The 20,988-nt window shown below is 39.9% G+C and overlaps 1 pseudogene; it reads right to left on the bottom strand.

The window, feature by feature from the left end:
- Window positions 1-10,485: 10,485 nt before the first annotated feature.
- On the bottom strand, window positions 10,486-12,403 carry LOC140608255 (serine/threonine-protein kinase 26-like; annotated as a pseudogene).
- Window positions 12,404-20,988: the final 8,585 nt, after the last annotated feature.

Genomic DNA, 20,988 nt, shown 5'->3' with positions numbered 1-20,988 from the left:
ACTGAGTCAGCCAGGTGCCCCTACTCTTTCATATTTTAAATTTTTACCTAAGTTAGTGTTTGTTACTCTGCAGTTTTCATTTTAGTATTTTCTCTTTTCTAGTGTGTGCTTATTCTCTAAGTATATTAATTTGAAAACTTGAGATTTGGATGTTATTTTATTGTTTAGATCCATATGATTGCCATTTGTAATTTTTCTTCTGGTTTTTTTTTTTTGGGGGGGGGTTGCCTTTGCATATTCTCCCAGTTTAGTATCATCTAAACATTTCATCAGATGTGTTCTGTTTTCTTTTTCTGTTATTAGTGTTCAATGTTTACGGATCCTTGAGAGGCACAAGCCAGAAGAATCCCAGGGGAAGACATAATGCATGTGCTCAGTAGGACTTCTTGAAAATGATTCCACATTAGCAGGATAGTTTTAAGAGGAGTTACCAGCTCCTTGTGTGATATCACTCCCTTAGCCCTGTTGTCAAGGAAACATATCAAGACTTACTTATCATTTTTATGATTTTTGGCCAATTATTAGTACATGTGTAACAAGTGTCAAAGTCTCCAAGGGGCAGCTTCCTCAATATCTTTGGAAAAGAAGGTACTTATCATGTATTTGTCAAGGAGTTGTCTACTTGGTAGCTGATTCTTTGCATTACAAGTTCTCTGCAGTGGGCTCCACTCTGCTGTTGGTTGCTGCCCAGATTTCTTGGACTACATCCTGCTCAGTGCAGTGCTGCCACACTTTACTCTCATACCTACTAGACTATAAACTCTGTGAGGGCAGGACTGACTTCCTATTTTCTGATCATCAAATTCTAGACACTTAGCATGATGTCTGTCCACAGTAGTTTGTAAAAGATATACTTCGGATGGATGAGTTTGTTAATTGTCTGCTATTTATAAAGCAAAATGATGCTAAGTGCTGGGGATCCAATGGCAATTAGGAAGTCCCTGCTTCTTATAGGCTATAGCATCACAAAGAAGATAAACTATTAAATAGGTACTTAGAATGGAATATGATAAGTGATGTGCCAGGTTGGTGAGGCTGATGGAGAATGAGGTAAGGGAAGACACTGGTGAGGGTTGAAGTAAGGATCTAAGTAGTGGGATAGGGGAACACCTTAAGATAGAGTATGTTGATAGGGAAGAGAGGTGTGTATTATCTGGAGGAAGCACTAAGTGAAAGAATTGGGAAAATTGAAATTGTGCTCAGAGAGTAGGGTGTTTGGCTCATTTTTTTTTAAAGGTACAGACATACCAAGTAAAATCTAAGTTCATGATGTGTTCTGTCAAGGATGACCCAATGGAGAAAATCACTATCTAGGAATAGGTCAAAGAACTGAGAGGTCAGAGGCTGGGATGACTCATCGACATGCTGATAATATTTAGAATAATCAGAATCTACATTAAAAATTCAACCAAAGATCTCAAACTCTTCTTTCTCTAGGACACAGATCACCTCTTTCGAGTGGGGTTGATGTTCTAGGTGTACCCATGTGGCTTTGTCATGTCTCAGCACCCATCACAATGATTGGTCATTGCCCTTTTACATGTCATTTGAAATCAAGAACTACATTGTATCTCTGGCTATAGCAGAGGGCAATATACATAGAACGGCTTCATAAATATTTTTCAATGAAAACATGAATGAAGAATTCAGTTATTGCAAGTTGGCTTGCTTTCAGGTTTATCTTGATGAAGGGAGTCTACATCACTAGAATCTTTTTTTCTCTCCTCTATTTCTGGCCTCTACTTCCTTTGTTTTGGCCCTATTCTTAGACGTCTTTCTCTTTGTGTTAGAGAAATGGAACCAGATCTCATATTGCTCAGTCCACTGTCTCCACAATTGGGCACATGCATTCTACAACATGCAAAATAGTTATCAAAGCATAAGGACTGAGAGGAGGGAAGGCATGGTTACTTGGAGGAAAATCAAGGCATATATAGATATAGATATATCTCAAAAGAAGAGCAAATGGAAGCTGGGCAGCAGGAACAATAGATAGACAATAATAACAACAGTTGTTTTTCTTATGTTTTCTTATGACACCAATAACTTCAAGAAGCAAAGAAGTTGAATCTTGTTTTCTCTTCAGGGCACAGAGTCCTCACCTAGATGTTCCTGAGTGAAGGTCATCTGCCCATGTTCCTGATGAGATACTTTGGCTTCTTGGAATCTCAGGGCAGCTGAACTGTAGAGTTTGGAGGTTGCTGGCTGTGGTTCACACTCCACACCTTCCAGGAGCCCTTTTGAGCCATATAGACAGTAGCACTGTGGCTACCATAGACAGATTCCTTTTGGGGAATCCATTTGAGATTTACTGATGGAGAGTTGACAGTGACTTCCAATTGAAGTTAGAGCCACAAGGCTTCCAGTAAATAACCTCACTGCTGAAAACAACTCCGGTCTTGGAGGAGAAATAAAGATAAAGGCATAAGGAGATGGAAAGGACTGTGTGTGTGAGAGTTAAAATGAGAACCATTGGAAGCAATAGGTGAAGATGAAGGTCTACAATAGATTTCAAGATGGCAGGAAAAAGAGAAGCATTGATGGTCAATGTTACATCTTGGAAGCCAGAGGCTAAATCTTTTCATGGCATTTAGCCACGCAGAGTGATCTAATAATCAGAATTTTTTTTACAAAATACAAGAAGCTTTAGTAGCAGGAAAAGTAACCAAATCCATTTTAGAAGAACTTAAGCAAATCTTGGGAAGGGAAAAATACAGAGTGATAGACAAGTTACTATATGGAAGGGACATGAGAACATTATCTTAATCTCCTGGCCAGGAGTCTCCCAGGCTTTGGGCCATTTTAATTCCCTTCCAATTTACAAATTACTTTAACATTTCTAAGGGACACAGATGTGTCTTAAATTGATAAGTGGAGTGTCAAGCATCACTTCCAGTAACAGGAAAAGAATCCACAGTCTTTAATTTTTACGTCTAATTGACTTCAGTTGAGGTGTAGTCAAATGTATATTATTTCTTAATTTGACACCTTCCATTTAAGAGGTCTTATTTTATATGTATCAGAGTCACAGGTGTGAAATTAGTCACTGGGAAGACTAACTGTTCCAGATTCTTTTGACCTTATGGCTGGAAGGAATTTAATTGTAACCTCATAAAAAGAAAGGAATTCTGGCCACTGGGGAAGATGATTACATGGTCATTGACAATGTGAACTTGAATGGCTACATTAGCTCTTTAATTATAATGAATCAAGAAGAAACGTTCAAGGTTGGAAAGGAGGCATTTGATAGGGGATAATGACAGGTACTTATGCAAATGGTATCAACACTGACAGAATGAAGAGGCTGGAGCCAGAAGGGAGATGTGCAACACCTACCAAAGATTCAGCATCTGTCACTTAAACTACTGTGTAAAGTGACACGTTTCTATTCACTGAATCTCAAGGTGGAGATTTTTGTTGTTAGTTAGTACTTCTGTTGTCTTCTCCCTCCTGAATTTTTCTGTGTCACTTCAGTGCGAAAATCCCTAAATGTGAATGGCGGGAGAAGGACAAAAAATAGCTGAGACCAACATTTGGTCCCAGGAACCAAATGTTCTTTATATAGGTTGTGGCTAGTTAAAAAAAAGAAAAATCATTTTTGTTTGTTTTTTAATTCCCAGCTTGGGCTTCAACATCTATCATCTCAAAGCACCCAGGGCAAGTTCTTAATGCATAGAACATTAAGATTTGATGAATACATTAATGGTTGAATGAATGGATGATTATGGGGACATGAATGCTGTAAAGGAGAAATGAGAAAACCTGAAAATGGAACTGAGGGAAACAGCTTCAATGTTAGATCTCAATTGTGAAACTGAACCAAGGAAACCTCATTTAAAATGGAGTGGGAAGGCCAAAAGGGGAAGCTCTCACAGAAATACCATCGGTGGGAGCTCTCTGCAGATCCCAATAGGAAGAAGCCTACTCTACTACCCTAGCAGGAGGAAAGAAGGTTTTCTCCTTGCTCAGCAACAGCCCAGCCAATGAGAGACTGTCACAAAGCAGCCAATGAAAAGACACTACATTTCCAACTCCCAGCCTACACCGAGTTACTTTGTGTTCATTACAGCCCTTCTCAACTGGCCCCTTTCCTCTATAAAAGTGGCTTCTCCTTTGTTCTTTGGGCTTGCCTGTGGTGCACCATAGCTTGCTTGTCCTGAATCACAATTCCTCTGCTATTCGGGAATTAACTCATTTTGTTGTTAAAATAACTGGCTGTTTTATTTTCAAGGTTGACACAACTTATATAACTTTTACAACACTGAAAATAGATGTATTTCTTGGAATTGTTTTAAGAAACTGTTGAGAACACTTATGAGATAATCATTTTTAGTCATAGATTACTTAATTAAGGTAAGGACATATAAACAGCTTGTACCACCCACAGGCAAAGTACTGTTGTTTGTCAGGGAAATGAAACTGATTTCTGCTTCTAGAAAGCCAGGCAGTCCTCATTGGAGCTTTTTCTTCTCAACAACAAGCACAACAACAACAGAAAGTCCCTACAGAAAATATGTTTTTTTAGGACGCAGAATCATCATCTTGGAGGGTATCTTTATGGGGAGAGAATGGTTATTACTTAGTCCTACTATTTCCTTCCTTGTGGATAGAACTTCTATTACAATAATCCTCCTCTTCTTCCCTTTTTATTTCTCTTCAGGAAAAGAGACTTCAATATGTCACCTTGGGAGAAGAAACTGAACCTCACCCTCTTTTTTAGAGACACCCTGACCCTGCTCACAAGAAGCCTACATTATTTGTTTCTCTAGGTCAGTGGTTCTCAAAGTATGTTCCTGAACCAAACGCATCAGGATTCTCCAGAGACTTGTGAGAATGTATTATCTAAATGAGCCAAAGATGGCCTCGGAATATTGGCCCTATGTGTCTTCTTCACAGCAGTATGTGACCAGCTAGCTTAATATCCCACTGGCATTACACTTATTTTTTTTACACATTCAGTTGTTTTAAGCAGAGCCCTAATAAATTAGCAGATTTTTAGCCATATAGATCCTGCCCTCTTTGTGTGCCCCATGAAATTGCATTCAACATCTGCTAACCATAGATAAGTTAAAATAAACACCGGAGCTATAAAAAAAAAAAGACCCCAAGATGCTGCTACCCTTCAGAACTCTGTGACCCAGATACTCCCCTTGGGCAGCTGAACAACATCACCTTGACACATGATCCCCTCACTGTGTAGCGGTCTCTGAATTGTCTCATGCTGTGAGAGAACTTTCCCACATGTGAACATGTCAAAATGTCACCTATATAAAGCTTACTGTATGTTATTGCAATGGTCACATCTATTATGTCTGTTCCCTAAGCAACTCCCAAATTCCTGGAACTCATCGAACAGAAGGCAGGTGCTTAACCAACTGAGCCACCTAGGTGCCCCCAGCCTCTTGGTTCTTAAGTTCCATTTTCCTGAAGGCGCCAGTTTGAGACTCTCCATTTCATATCCTCTGGTTCCATTCTTAAAATTTATTTATTTATTTATTTATTTATTTATTTATTTATTTATTTATTTAATCTATCTATCTATCTAAAAAATTATTTATGAGAGACACACAGAGAGAGAGAGAGAGAGAGTGAGAGGCAGAGACAGGCAGAGGGAAAAGCAGGCTCCATGCAGGGAGCCTGATGTGGGACTTGATCCCAAGACTCCAGGATCATGCCCTGGGCCAAAGGCAGGTGCTCAACCCCCTGAGCCACCCACGCTTCCTTCCTCTGGTTCCATTTTAGATTGAAATCTTTTCATACAAACATGATGTGAATCAATAATCAAAGGTGATATTTTGCTTCTGTTTGCTCATGCCCCTGTTGCATTTGATTGTCAACTTGGATGGGGAAAAGCAATGTTATTGACCTTCTCAAAAACCAATTAAAAAATTGTAAATTATGGTAATCCCTCTCATGTCTTTCTAATTAATTGCCTACTATACCTCTCTGTCAGGAGGTCCCACAGCATCTCAAAATTAAACCCCTAGTATATCCTACTAAACCTGTTTTTGTTTTATTTCCTTCTTATAGCCGATAGCACCACCATCCATTCACCTGCTCAAGTCAGGAATCTGGGAGTCTCTTTTAATGCCTGCCTTCTTCATCCCCCAAGGCCTGGTAATCATCAAATCCTGCTCACTTTACCTCCCAAATAGCTCTCAAACTGCTCCACCTCCTTTCTTTACACCACAGTGCCTTTGTCTCAATAGCATTGATGTTACAATTGCCAACTCCCTACTTTTTCTGTGGAATAGTTTAGAGGTGGGACAGCGGGGAGGCCCGGGAGGCCAGCCAGAGGTTGTAGTGTCAATCCTATTGAAAGAAAAAAGTGGTGGTGGTGGTGAAAAAAGAGAACTAATCCGAGTGTCCTTTCTAAAGCATTCTCTTTCTTAGACCCCACCACCCCCCAGCCTGCCTCAGTAACTCCCCTTTGTCCTTAAAGTCCCAATTCCAAGTATGCATACAAGGCCTTCATAACCCGGTATGGTGTATATCTCCAGTTTACTCGCTTGCACACTATACTCAGCCACTCTGAACTTCCTTCAGACTCATGATTGATTATTTCTATTCACCACTGAACCCATTTTATACATTTCCCCCTCCATCTGAAATGCCTTTTGCTTCATCCTATTCACTTGTGAAGCTTTTATATGTTCTTTGGGGCTTGGTTTATACATTCTCTTTCTGGGAGGTCTTTCCTGACTTCCAAATTTGGGACAGAAGATTTTCTATGGTTTCCTTCAGCACCCCATGGCTAACGAATCCTAGCATGTACCAATATTGAGATGATGGTTTGAGTCTCTCTTCCATTAAATTGCATAACACCTGAGGCAGGGACCATGTCCTCCTAACTGTTGTGTGCCCAGCCCTGTCCCGTGTTCAGCACTTGATACAATTTGTTGAATGAATGTTTTGTATTTATCAATTAATATATCTTTTACTTACACTCTCAGCAGAGGATTATCTCCTTTGATTGATGGCTCATTATTTCCTTTTACATCATCTGTCCCCCCATTCTCCCTCTTGCCCCTGTAACTCCACCACAGTCCTACTTCTTTTCTTCATCCTTTCTGGAATATTGAGTCCCTGCTGTATTCCAATAAGTGCTCTTATAGATTCTTTCTACCATTTCTTCACAGCTTCTGCACAGAGTTCTCATTTTGCTACTTTTCTATTTTTACTAAGAATGTAGCTGATTTTCAGGATCGTTCTTACCTGTATCTGCTCCTGTACTAAGTATATCAGAAAACAAGGCTTTGTGTGGAATCAGAGATGTGCTGCATTTGAGCCATGCTGATGCACATGTCTTGCTTTATTTTCTTCCTTAAATATTTAGACATATCTGAGTGAGCAGGTCTCCTAAGCACCTTCTAGAGGACCAAACTTGTGAGGAAAGGGATACCAAGGCTATCTGCAGAACTTCACAGTATGTGAACAGATGTCAATGTGGCTGTCTCCAACATCACAAATTATGGAGACTTAGGTGACAGTGTGGTGCTGATCAAGGGACTCTGAAAAGACTAATCTGTTTTATAGCATTTGCCACTTTGTGTGGTATAAATACTTCTACCATGGTTGATTTCAAGCCACCTATACGGCATCATTGAACATGGAGTTGGGAAGTGATCAGTAGAATCGGCTCTCGCTGACTGGTACAAGCTGATCCAGCGCATCATTATTGCGTCAGGGGGCACAGGTTTCCAGGAGGGAGGTGCTGGGCACTATTATTAGTTTGACTAGCACCTTGCTCTCTTTTCTGAAACTTACCCTGCCCCTGGCAGAGCTGTCAGCTGGATGATCCTGATGAGATTGGAGGTGCTCAACTCAAGTTGGGCCAACCAAAGTACTTTCTAATAAACTTAGATTTGGAATTTGGCTGGTTTCAAGGACCAAGATGTAGCTCAGGAATTACAGAGGCCATTTTCTTTCCACAGACTTAGAATAGAAAAACCCATCTGCAGCAAGAGAGAAACAGCAACAGGATATACAAAGAAGGGGATGACTGGGTTTCTAGAGGTCTTTAGCAGCAAAGATGAGGAATACGTCTGTGTATGGATATGAGAGACCACCTGACCCTACCTTACCTTTGCTTAAGTTAGCACCATGTAATTCAATGATAAAGATGTTAATAGTACAAAGGATCTGGTTAAAAAAACAAATATCATGCTTTTCTTTTCTGTGTTTATCCTCCCAACTATTTGTTCAGAAATTAACATCTAGGGATGCCTGGGTGGCTCAGCAGTTGAGCATCTGCCTTCGGCTCAGGGTGTGATCCCAGGATCCTGGGATCGAGTCCCCCATCGGGCTCCCTGCAGGGAGCCTGCTTCTCCCTCTTTCTATGTCTCTGCCTCTCTCTCTCTCTCTCTCTCTTTGTGTCTCTCTCATGAATAAATAAATAAAATCTTAAAAAGAAATTAACATCTAAAAATCACAGACTTTTGATTATAGGTTTTTTTTTGAAATTGAAATATTTATTTTTAAATCCTCCAAAACACTGGGGTGATTCAGCTAAAAATGGTTTACAGAACTAACAACTCCAATAATGAATAAGCAGTACAGTTCCTACTCATGATACAGTTGTGTTGTAAAGTCTCAAATAATAAAAAAATAAAGTTTCAAATAATCAGTTTATCAACTTGTTGCTTTTACTTCTACAAATTTCATTTAATCCATGATATGAATTGCAAATTATTTCCAGATCTATAGATTATAAGCTGTAATTGAGTTTTAGTTACATAGCAGGTGAACATTTTAACTGAACCATTACTTCAAGATACAATGTGTTACAAGTAATTATTACAGTACAGGCACCAAAGAAAAGAAATTTCTTGGCATATGATATAACCACAACTTATTCTAGTGTCCATATTATTATAGAAAAAGAAGAGGTAATGGCCCTTTCACTAAAAAACTGTATTCTTTACTTGACAGACATCTTTCTTTCTTATATTTGGCAATTATTCACATTTTTATTTTATTTATTTTTTAATATTTTATTTATTTATTCATGAGAGACACACAGAGAGAGAGGCAGAGACACAGGCAGAGGGAGAAGCAGGCTCCATGCAGGGAGCCCAACGCGGGACTCGATCCTGAGTATCCAGGATCAGGCCCTGGGCTGAAGGCGGTGCTAAACCACTGAGACACCCAGGGATCCCCTTATTCAGATTTTTAAAAATTACTTTTGTGCAAAAACAAAACTGTGCAGATCAAAAAATAAAACATTAACTATAAAAACAATTAATATCAATACTACACCTACTGAAATGTAGCCCTGGTTTGGGACTTAGGCAGGCATAATATTTATACTGGGCTTAAAAGAAAAGGGGTATTATCCATGTAACAGTGCTGTAATTATAAATGAGAATTAACTGAACAGTCTAACTTAACTTTGTATGGGCAGAGATCAGCCTACTATGGTTATTTTCATGAATAAAAAATGCTTATTTAAATTTCCTTTCAAAAATGAGCACATGATGCTTATGTACTGAATGATTATAAAAAACAAAAATGTACAGTTTACAGGACATTTTACTACCATGACAAAACTATGCTGGTGTAATACCTGTCAATCAGGTATTTAATCACATGTTAATCAGTTTTTCTTAAGCTCCCCAAATCCAAGCATATTATAGGCGATATGAGTTGGAGATTTAAAAAATGAAGCCTAATTCCTCTAGTATTGTCAAAACTCCATCCATAGCTAATTAGTATTGCTTTAAATTTCCAACCATGTCAAATAGGGTTAATTGCCTCTTCTGAAAGGGAAGGTAACTACTGCACACCAAGAGGTACCTCTGTTGCTTCTAAATATTTCACACATGTGCCTCAAATGTGATCATCACTGAGCTGCCTGGAAAATCATCCCACCTTGGTAGAAGAATCAATACTTCTCCAGGTTTCATTTCTAAGAGTTTATTAAAAACCTCTGTCTTAAGAAGGTACGACTTGTTTCCACCTCGCCACCGATAGCCATTTTTAGAATGTGTTTTGCAGCTTGATGATTTACAAAAGTTGAATAGGATGACTCTGAATGACCTGTATGTTTCATGAGAGTTCATTCAAATAAAGATCAAAGCATGAAAGTAGTCATCCCAGTAACTTAAGAAGGATACCTAAAAGCAAAACTGTATCTCATCATTTAGTACAATACAGGTGAAACTATAGTATGGAAAGTTATTCCATAAAATAATCTCTTTAAAGTACAAAATTGATAGGCAGCCCGGGTGGCTCAGTGGTTAGACGCGCCTGCCTTCAGCCCAGGGCCTGATCCTGGAGACCCGGGATCGAGCCCCACGTCGGGCTTCCTGCACGGAGCCTGCTTCTCCCTCTGCCTGTGTCTCTGCCTCTCTCTTTCTGTGTGTCTCATGAACAAATAAATAAAATCTTTTTTAAAAAAGTACAAAATGATAAACACCATCACAAAATAGTTGAATAGCTTCTTCCAAATCTTCAATGCTGTAAAGATCAAAAGGCACATGGAGTTCATGAGTTAAGCATTGTTAAGCCCGAAGTAACTTTGGTGGGTTTCCCTGGTTCCGTATGGAATAGAAGCCAATAATAAGTTCCTTCGGGGGTTTCATTGGGTGGACACTTGCAAAATTTTTCAATTAATTTCCTCACCATTTTATCTGTGATGCCAGGCCAAGCGGCTTCTGTCCCAGCAATACTTTTCTCGAGTTCTTCAATTGCCTGATTCCTGCTAGCGTTATTCTCATCCTGCTGTTTAAGTTCAGCAAATGCAGGTGTGATTATCATAGACAAACAGGTCAGGGTTTGCACATGATCTTGCTCTGCCCCTTTCTGGGGTTTCCTTGGATTGGGCTTTCTTTAATACGGTGGTAAAGCTCCATTCGGGATCAGTGTTGTTTTCTCTGCTGGTGGCTTCCGAATTAGAGCCCTCAGAATCAATTTCATCATCCCTGTGCCCTTCTGCTTTCCAGCTCTTAAATCGATCTATCAGTTCCATCAGATAAGAAGTCTTCTTTGGATTTTTTTTTTTTTTTACAATGAATTTGTGTTTCAGAAATTCTTTAGCTGTAGGACGAAATGATGGATCTTTGTTGATGCTTGCATCAATAAACCCCTTAAAGTACTTAGTGAAGTCTCCAACAAGAGTTGGAAGATTGTTTTCTTGGATTAAGATAACAGAACTCTCACTGGATGCATACCAGAGTTAGGTGGTCCTCCCTTGGCTAGTTCAATAATAATTCCCAATGACCAAATGTCAGATTTTTAAAAAATATTCATTTTATTTATTCATGAGAGACAGAGAGGCAGAGACACAGGCAGAGGGAGAAGCAGGCTCCATGCAGGGAGCCTGACGTGGGACTCGATCCCAGGTCTCCAGGATCACGCCCTGGGCTGAAGGCAGGTGCTAAACCTCTGAGCCACCTGGGCTGCCCCCAAATATCAGTTTTTGAGTCATGAGCCCCCTGTTGAATAACCTCAGGAGCCATCCAAGATGGTGTTCCCACAAAACTAGTTCTTTTAATTTGTATCAGCTGGCCAGTAAATCCGAAGTCGGCAAGTTTAACATCTCCTTGTTCTGACAGCAAGACATTGGCAGCCTTTAGGTCTCGGTGGATTTTCTTTCCTGAATGCAGACAGTCCAGGCTTTTTAACATTTAGCACGGGAGCGATCTGGAGCTCATTAAATGGACCAGCTGGAAGAAGACCCAGTGCTGACCCACCCCCCCCCAGGTATTCCATTGTTATCTGTAATTTTGAACCCTTTAAATACGATCCATAGTATTTTTTTTTTTTTTTTTTTTAACATAAGAGCTGTCACACCAGCTCAGAATGGTTATTTCTTGCCAAAAGTCTTCAGTTCCATCCTCGGCCTCCTCAAGGTCTGTGATGTTAATAGCAACCACTTGCTGGATACAGTTATCAATTCCTGGGAAAACTCCTCCAAGGGAGCCTTTCCTGATGTGCTCTAAGGTTGCAAATCATGCTTTCTGGATGGGCCATGTCGTTCTGTATCCTGGGAACTTGGAGAGCTGCCCGTGAAGGCAGGTGAAGGCAGGTGAAGGCAGGTGCAGGCGATGGCTGCCCCGCACGGCTGCTGTGGACTCAGTCCCTGGGACTGGGTGGTGGTGCCCTGGGACTCAGTCTACCCTCCGGAGGGTGCAGCGCTCTTGCCACCGCTCTCTGCCCTGCAGACGGGCCCTGTGTGTGGCGGTGGCCAGGAACTGGGCCCCTATGATGCCATTCCTCTGTGCCTCCTGGCTGTATAGTTACAGATTTAAAGGAAGGAATGGTTCTTATAACAGAGAACTCTGGCCATACCAGCTTCCAGTAGGCTAGCGGTTTTCCAAGCACTTTTCTGGAACCCTAGCACCGCCTGGACTGCATCAGCAACCGAAGGGCAAGCACAGCGGGCGGAGGGCCGGGCTCCCATCCTAACATCAATCGGAGCAGCTCTGGGCTTACTGTTGCAAATGTTTTTTGTTCTATTTATAATTTTATTAAACAAATGTTTGCCCTGCTGAGGCCTTAGATAAAATTGTGGAGAGATCAGATGGCCTTCCGCGTTCTTCCTTAGTGCTCCCCTCCTGCTCCTTCTCTCCCCCCTGACATTTCTATCCTCACACTCACTTTATTTGACCTGTTCACCACTGCAGCTCTTGGGGAAAGGGACAGATAACCTAGAAGTCAGGAGTAGCTAAGGTCGAAGCATTACATTGCTAAGACTACCTGCATCCAATGGAGGACAACAACCGAAGACCACAAATGCGGCTCTAAAAATAAGAATTTCAACCATCATCCAAGAGGTGGTACAGTTTTGGTAGACGTGGGCGAGTGACATGAGGTGGGGATAATTTTCTGGAATTTTTGGAATTTACCACGTGAGTAATTAACTGCTTTGGAGAGTCATGAGATCTGTTCTGAAGTCAAGGGCATGATTCCCCATCCTTACCTGGGAACTGAGTCTGAGGTGAGCTAGCTCCAGTTTCTGTGCTGGTTTCATTCAAAGTTACTTTTGTTGCCAGTACTAACATTTGCTCTTTTTAAAATTTCAATTTTCAATAGAAAATATGGAGAACTGTTCTGCTGGCGGTGGTATGTCTCTGACTTTTTTTTTTTAATTTTTATTTATTTATGATAGTCACACACACAGAGAGAGAGAGAGACGCAGAGACACAGGCTGAGGGAGAAGCAGGCTCCATGCACCGGGAGCCCGACGTGGGATTCGATCCCAGGTCTCCAGGATCGCGCCCTGGGCCAAAGGCAGGTGCTAAACTGCTGCGCCACCCAGGGATCCCCTGTCTCTGACTTTCTTTGAGACCACAGTCCTTAATGATGTTTACCTAGTACTTGTCTTTCTCAGCTCAAGATTTGAGAATGTTTTAAAAAAGATTTTATTTGAAAAAAAAAAAAAAGATTTTATTTGAGAAAGAACATGAGCATGAACAGTGGGGCGGGGGGCGGTGGTGGTGGTTGTTGCAGAGGGAGAGGGAGAAGCAGACTACCCCTGCTGAGCAGGGAGCTTGATGTGGCCTTGATCCCAGGACTCTAGGATCAGGACCTGGGCACCCTGAGAAGTTTTTCAATAAAATTTGCAGGTCTCTAGGTGGTGGTGGCTTATCAAACTTACAGCATTAGTAAGATAATCAACAGGAAGATGGGCATGTGAATTAAAAAAAAAAAAAGAAAACAGAAGACTCCCCTGAACATAATCATTTGTATAGATTCATAAGGAACCATGCTCAATGTAGGAGTCAGAGGTGTAGAGCACACATTGGCCGAGAAGTTCTAACAAGCCTTACGCTTCAAATGAAATAAAATGCATTCCTCAGAAACCTCCAGGAGAGGAGACAGTGTGACATTTTCCACACACGTATAAAATCTGGAAATTACCTTCATTCCCGTGGGCTTTCTTTCTGGCCTTAGAAATGTAATCACATGTACTGGGTTTTGTACTGAGCACATCGACTTTGAATGTATTCACTCTAGCCCCTAGATTTTATTGTATATAACTCAATTAACGAAGTATTGAACAGATTTTCAGCTAGTACATTAAAAGCAATTGCTATTTGAATGCTTGAGAGTTTTAGGGAGACTTAGAAAAGGTGATTGCATTGCTAAACAAATATGTAATGTAAAGTATCTTGCACTCTTTTCTTGTTTTGTCTTGTTTCTTGTTTTTGGCTTGCCATGCAATCATTTAGCTCTGACATCTTGCTATAGGTTTTGTTTGTAGGTGTTCTGACTCAATTGAACAATTATATATGACTTTAATTTTAATACAAATTTCTCTCTGATGAAGATATCTTGTTTGCCTATCTTAAATTTATAGCCTAAATTTTATTCAATTAATAGTCATTATTTCCCTTTCTCACTTTTCCCTTAGGTACGTTTTTCTTTCAGATTTTCTTTTATAGTTATTTTAATGTCACTGATTTACTAGAGTGGGCTGCTATCTGGTGCTATGATTTGATCTTTTCTTACGAAGGTTTTTTGCAGCAATGGGACTTCCTGTCATTGCTTTGTTTTTATCATTCTCCCTTTCCCTGCTTCTGAGCGCAATTTGATTGTACATGGACAACTATATTTTTTAGAACTTGACACCTCCTTTCATAAGATTTTGGAAGGCTATAATTGCCTACCGTATAAACTGTTTGCTATGGTCAGAGCTTTTTTTTTTTATTTTTATTTTTTTAACAAGTTCAACAAACAAGGACATTGGCCAAACATTTGCTACCTTCCTTCTTGCACCTCTGGGATGAAAATTGCTACCCAGATAAGCTGGAATGGAACATTCACCAAGTATCTACTAAGTATACGCTTAGTTCTTTAGCCAGGATAAAAAACAGAGATGCCATTTCTGTTACTCTTTATAACAAACCTGTATTTATTTATTTATTTTTATTTTTTTTATGATAGTCACAGAGAGAGAGAGAGAGGCAGAGACACAGGCAGAGGGAGAAGCAGGCTCCATGCACCGGGAGCCCGATGTGGGATTTGATCCCGGGTCTCCAGGATCGCGCCCTGGGCCAAAGGCAGGCGCCAAACCACTGCGCCACCCAGGGATCCACCACAAACCTGTATTTAAAGTAGTAATATCCTCAAGTCACCCACAAGACAGCTTAAGTATATATCAAGTGAATCACACTGATTTTATGGGATGGGGCATTTCCTATATGTTTCTGCATACATTTTTAAGACTTCCATAAGGAGATGTGAGCTCTAAGCAGTATCAAACAGCATTTCCAATATCCTGATGTCCTTGCTGCTGCACTATTTCTGAGATTCCATCTAAATATTGATGTTATCCTTGATTTGTTCTTTTCTCCTTGTGAAAAGGGGCTGGAGAAAATCCAATTGAGAGGAATATAGATAGCTGTCACTTCTTAATATTTTCACAACTGATTTTTCAAATAGGAGAGATTTCTAGAACTCAATATTGAGGATCCACTGGTTTGGAGGAAGGTCAACCATTTATTCATTTAATAAATATTTAGAGAGAACTGACTGTGTTTGTAAAGTTATTTGATTATTTGCTACTTCTAACTCTCTGCTGGTCATCTAAAGAGATTGGATCCCAACTGGAAAAGCCAAGAGACCAGCAAGTCTTTCTGAAATGAAAAGGGACATAGAAAGTTGAGGGCAGGGATGGTAGTATGGAGGTTGGAAGGGTACATGAGGGGAAATGATCTAGAGCCGAGATCTGCTGGCTGGGAATTGCTAGGGACTTTTGAAGGGAGATATGTATTTATTCTTTATGGAAACCTATAAGGTATTATTAGCCTCCTTTTATAAGCCAAGAAAGTTGAAGCCGCCCATGTAAAGCACTGTTCCAGAATAGCAGGATGCATGTTTGTGTGTTGGGGGTGGGGGACACACAGGTGAGCATCAAAAAGAGATGTCCTTTTCCAAACCATAATAAGATATGTGGATTGATAATGTTTTATTGTATGAACTACAACATAAAACCTTTTTTATGTGGTTGGCCACAAAATCAGTAGTGAAATATTTTATTGTTTTGAATGAGAAAAGTTCTTCTGTATTATGTGTGAATATATCTCTTGCTAATGATAAGTTGGGGCTATTTTGGATCAGGGTCAAAGTTACAAGTCTTGCTTTAGGGTGGTACTGGACAAGAAATGAGCTTTGAAAAGTAAAATGTTAGCAAGGGCTTGAACTCTGGTCTACCGACCCTGAAGCTGATATTCTTAATGATTGGCTCTTGCTCAGAGTGCATCAGTAGAGTTACCCACAGGTTTCTCATCAGAAGCATCCCAATTACCATGTCATCCCCAAGGATGTCATGGCCCTACATGAGGGGTTCTATTGCTAATAGGAGCAATGGTGAGAGGGGTGTACTACCATCTGCTTTAAACCATCGGTTAACCAGAAAAAGTTTCTTTGTAGTATTCATCAGAAATTCAACCGTAATTTGTAGGTGCTTTCTTGATGAGATGTCCTATCTATCAACAAATCAATCTGTGAAGAGTCAGTGAGTGAGAAAGGAATGACTTTAGACAGCTTTGTTAGGATAATGAGACACCTTTTTTTTTTTAAAGAAATGAAATATGTGGTGAAATATAATCTGCCCAAATACACGCACAGCTGCTTGTTTCAAAATTGTAGTTAAAAAGCCCTCACTTACTTGGAGCGATGAGTTCCCTGCTTCTCAGTGTGTGATCCTTTCACTGGCAGCCTTGCTATCCCTGGTGGCTTGTTGGAAATACAGGATCTCAGGCCCACCTAGACCTTCTGTTACAATCTGCTTTGTAACCAGGTTTACGAATGGGTGATTCGTAAGTACATGACGGGCACAGAAGCTCTGCTGTAAGGCAAATTTAGGTTCTCGGGTGGATTAAAAATATCAAGAATCGTCTTTGCCCTGCCTGAGCTTGCTTGTAATGGCAACGAGCTGAAAGCACAGGAGCTGGTAATTAACAACAGGAGGCAAGGGTTCAGTGCTAAGCCGGTGGTACCAACAGAAAAGGCTCTAAGTGTTCAGAGGAAAGAGCAATCACAGCCAATTAGGTCCACCAGGGGAATTTCAAGCTTACTGCTTTCTGGCATTTCAAGTTCTCTCAATGTCCTGTGCCTGCCATTGACGCCTGCAGCCCTAGGGGGGCAGTGTGGTATAGTAAAAATCAGGATGGGTCTCCTCCCTGGTGTTCCTCTCAGTAGCCCCTGTGACCTTGAGAAATCACTTAATAATCCCACTGAACCTCAGTTTCTTCAGTGGAGGACTAAAAGAAAATAATACCTTCCTCAGAGGGCTTTTGTAAGGATTCAGAGCAAAAGAAATAGAATGTCCAACACATACTAGGTACTCCATGTCTCTGCTTGGCACCTCACCTTGTCTAATTCATACTTAGCAAATTCCTACTTCCGATGAAGAGAAAACTATACTGCTTTTAGATGCTCAGAGTGTTAACATGTGATACTGAAGCAAATCAATCTGAAAGAAGTTGTCAGCAGTGGCTAGTTTGACAGACAGCTAGGTTTCCCAGAGGGCATTACTGGCAAGCAGTTTCTGCAACTGCCAGTGCTGGCTCACCGAGGCTGTAGGAATTCAGAAGACGCCTTCAGCTTCTTGCTGACTCTCTTCCCTTCCACAGCAGTGATAAGCTCAGGAGCATGGCTCTGTTGTAGCCATGAGAATGCCCACAGGCTCGGGTCCAAAGCAGTGCTTCGCAAGCTTTGGCTGTACCTCAGAATCTCCTAGGGATCTGCAAAAACTACTGGTTCCCAGGGCCAACACGACAACAGCTATAAAGAATCTCTGGGGGTAGGATTTAAGAAAGTACCACCCCAGGTGATTTTAATGTGGAGCCAAGGTTGAGAACCACTATAAAGCACTCATTACAGGCTTGGTACTTAAATGCAAGTGAGAGACTTCCACCCCAAAGGCTGTGTCTCTTCTGTCAACACACTTGCAAGGATTTTACAGCTCCTGAGAAAGATTTCAGTTTTATCTGTTTTACAGTGTGACAGTTGAGAAACAAAACAAAACAAAACAAAACTGAAATAAAAGCTGAGTTTTATACATCCAGATGTTGGATTGTTTTTCCCCCCATTGCAAGTGGGATCTTTGGATCCTGTCTGGTTTCATTCTACATACTCTGTAACATTTGGAGTACTTGGTAATAAAGAGTTTATTTCCTTGAAATTTGCTTGCATCTTTCTATCTCTTTGTGATAGAGAAATCACTCTTCCCCCAGTCTTTATCAGATGAGAGATTGATTCATTTTCCCAATATTTGTATGTTTCCTAAACTTTTAACTGGTTATTTCCACTAAAATTCATCAGCAAAGACATTTAAGATTCTTTAAGTGTAATTTGAGCAGCTTAAGACACACTCTTTGAGAGGAAAAAATAAAACAAGACAAAGTCTGAGAGGGAGACAAACCATAAGAGACTCTTAATCATAGGAAACAAACTGAAGGTGGCTGGAAGGGAGGAGCAGGTGGGGACGGGATAACTAGGTGACCGACATTAAGGAGGGCACGTGATGTAATGAGCACTGGGTGTTATATAAGACTGAGACATCACTGATCTCTACCTCTGAAACCAATAATACATTATATGTTAGTTAATTAATTAAATTTAAATTTGAAAAATCTCTATATATGTGTATCTAGATATTTTAAAGACATTAATTACTTTTTAATTCATAATGTACACTATGCTACTCAAACTAGTTCTTGAGTGAGAAGATGACTGTATCTTAGCAACATATGGCTGCAGCAATATCTTGTCCTAAACTTTATAATAGTACAGAAATTGAAATTTATTTGAAATTAGACAATTTTTTTATCTGTCAAAAGCTACTTTCTTATGTTGTTCTTCTTCATATTAAACAGTTCTCAAAAAAAAAAAATAAACAGTTCTCATTTTTAACTACAAAAAAAAAAAAAAAAGAAGACACTCTTTGGTGTCCATGTGGCTCACAGCTCCTTCTAAAGCCTAAAGTTTCAGAAATAGTAAACATGTTCAAATTCATGTTTAGTGAATGGGAATAATACAAGTGAATTTCTCTCAGTGAGGATTAAATCTGTTAACATTTCCAAGCATCATGAGAAGTGCATGGTGCCTAGGAAGCTCTCAGTAAGCTTTGGCTTATTTTATTATGCCAGGAATTAGGGTCTGGGTGTCACACATGTGTTTGGAAACAGGGCACAGATTAGTTGGCTGTGGTAGGGAGAGACTTCAAATCACCCACCTTCAACAAGATTTGAGACATGAGAATAGACAAAATAATGACATGGTATTTATATGTATGTAGTTTTATATACATATAGAGATGACTGAAAGGGTTTGTGACATTCTGACACATTTGTGATAGTTCCATGTGTTTCTCCCCTGAGAGAAGCTGTGTGCCTTAGATGGGCATGGGCAGTGCTGTCAAATGCTATGAGTAATCAGGAGGGTTTTGGTTTTATTTCTTTTAACTTCTATCAAAGAAGACAGAAATCCATTGAAATAACGAATTCACCCTTAGCAAATGAGAACTCTACGTTTTTGATGTATCACTGTTTTAATTTTCTCCACATCTAATTTATCAACACATCTTATTAGTTCCATTTTTAAAATATACCTTGAATCTGTTCACTTGACTTCTGCTAACACTGCTACAATTCTAGTTCTACCCTCTGCTTTGCTGCTGACCTACTATCACCACAGTAATTGTCTCCCTGTCTCTACTATTCACTAATTAGCAAAGTTTAATTTTTTAAACTTTTTTTTTTTTGTTTTTTTTTTTGTTTTGTTTTGTTTTTTGCAAAGTAGTCTTTGAAGGCAAAAATTGAATCATTGAATCATGTGGCTTCTGCACTATAACCCTGTCCATTCCTTTCTATTGATCCTTGAGATAAGAATCAGACCTCCTTGGCATGGCCTTCAAGGTTCCAGTCTACTTTTTCAATTCCACTTTTGGCCTTCTCAACATTCCACCATTCAGCTCCTATGTCTGCAGAGACCAAAATCTCTTCTCTAGGCTTTGGTATGTGCGCTTCCCTTAGCCTGGAATCCTCCCTCTTGTGGCCAGCTCTCTCCCTGTCCCATTCTTCAAATGGAGCCCTTTCTCCTTCTTCAGATCTGCATGTATATGACATCTCTTCAGAGAAGGTACTTTTGGTCAGCCTGTTGGGATTACATCCTATTCCACCCACCTGTTCATTTGTTATTTTCTATTACTGAACCCTGTTCATGTTAATAGCATTCTTCATCATTCATTGGTTCATTTCCTTGTTTATTGTCTGTTTCACTCAATAGACCAAAAGCTCAGCAAAGGCAGATGATGCCTCCAACACAGAAGATGACCATACCACTTATAATCGTCAAATATCATGGAATCTTTTCCATATATTAGGGTGCTAATTGTCTGCCACCTGCTATGAAGAGGCTGTCTGCAGTGAAAGAAGTTTTGCTTACTTCTGTTGCCCTAGCAGTAAGTGGCACCTGATGCAAGCTATTGGACAAAGTGCTAAAATGATAATAGTTCCTTAAATGTAGTGGGCATTTTACAGAGTAGATTTTTCCTCACATAATTTTTTTTAAGATTTTATTTATTTATTCATGAGAGAGAGAGAGAGAGAGGCAGAGACACAGGCAGAGGGAGGAGCAGGCTCCATGCAGGGAGCCTGACGTGGGACTTGATCCCAGGTCTCTAGGATCACACCCTGAACTGAAGGCGGCACCAAGCCGTTGAGCCACCTGGGCTGCCCACCCACATAATTTTTAAAATTTTATTTTTTTTATTTTTTTATTTTTTGTTTTTTTTAATTTTTAAAATTTTAATTGTTTGTATTGGTATCTGAGATAGTTTTATTAAGCCACAGGTGATACTCATGGAAAGTATGGTCAAAGTATGAAGTACATGTTTTCAGATGATCTCTATTTTTATTATTTTTTTGGAAAAATAGGTCGTACACACAGGGGAATATTTAACATATTTGTATGACCTAAAAAATAACAAAATAAACAGTAAGATACGTTAATAAATGGAGTAAAACAATAATTCAG

This window comes from Canis lupus, chromosome 17 (assembly GCF_048164855.1).
Source record: "Canis lupus baileyi chromosome 17, mCanLup2.hap1, whole genome shotgun sequence".
Lineage (NCBI taxonomy): Eukaryota > Metazoa > Chordata > Mammalia > Carnivora > Canidae > Canis > Canis lupus.
This window is presented reverse-complemented; position numbering and strand designations above follow the sequence as displayed.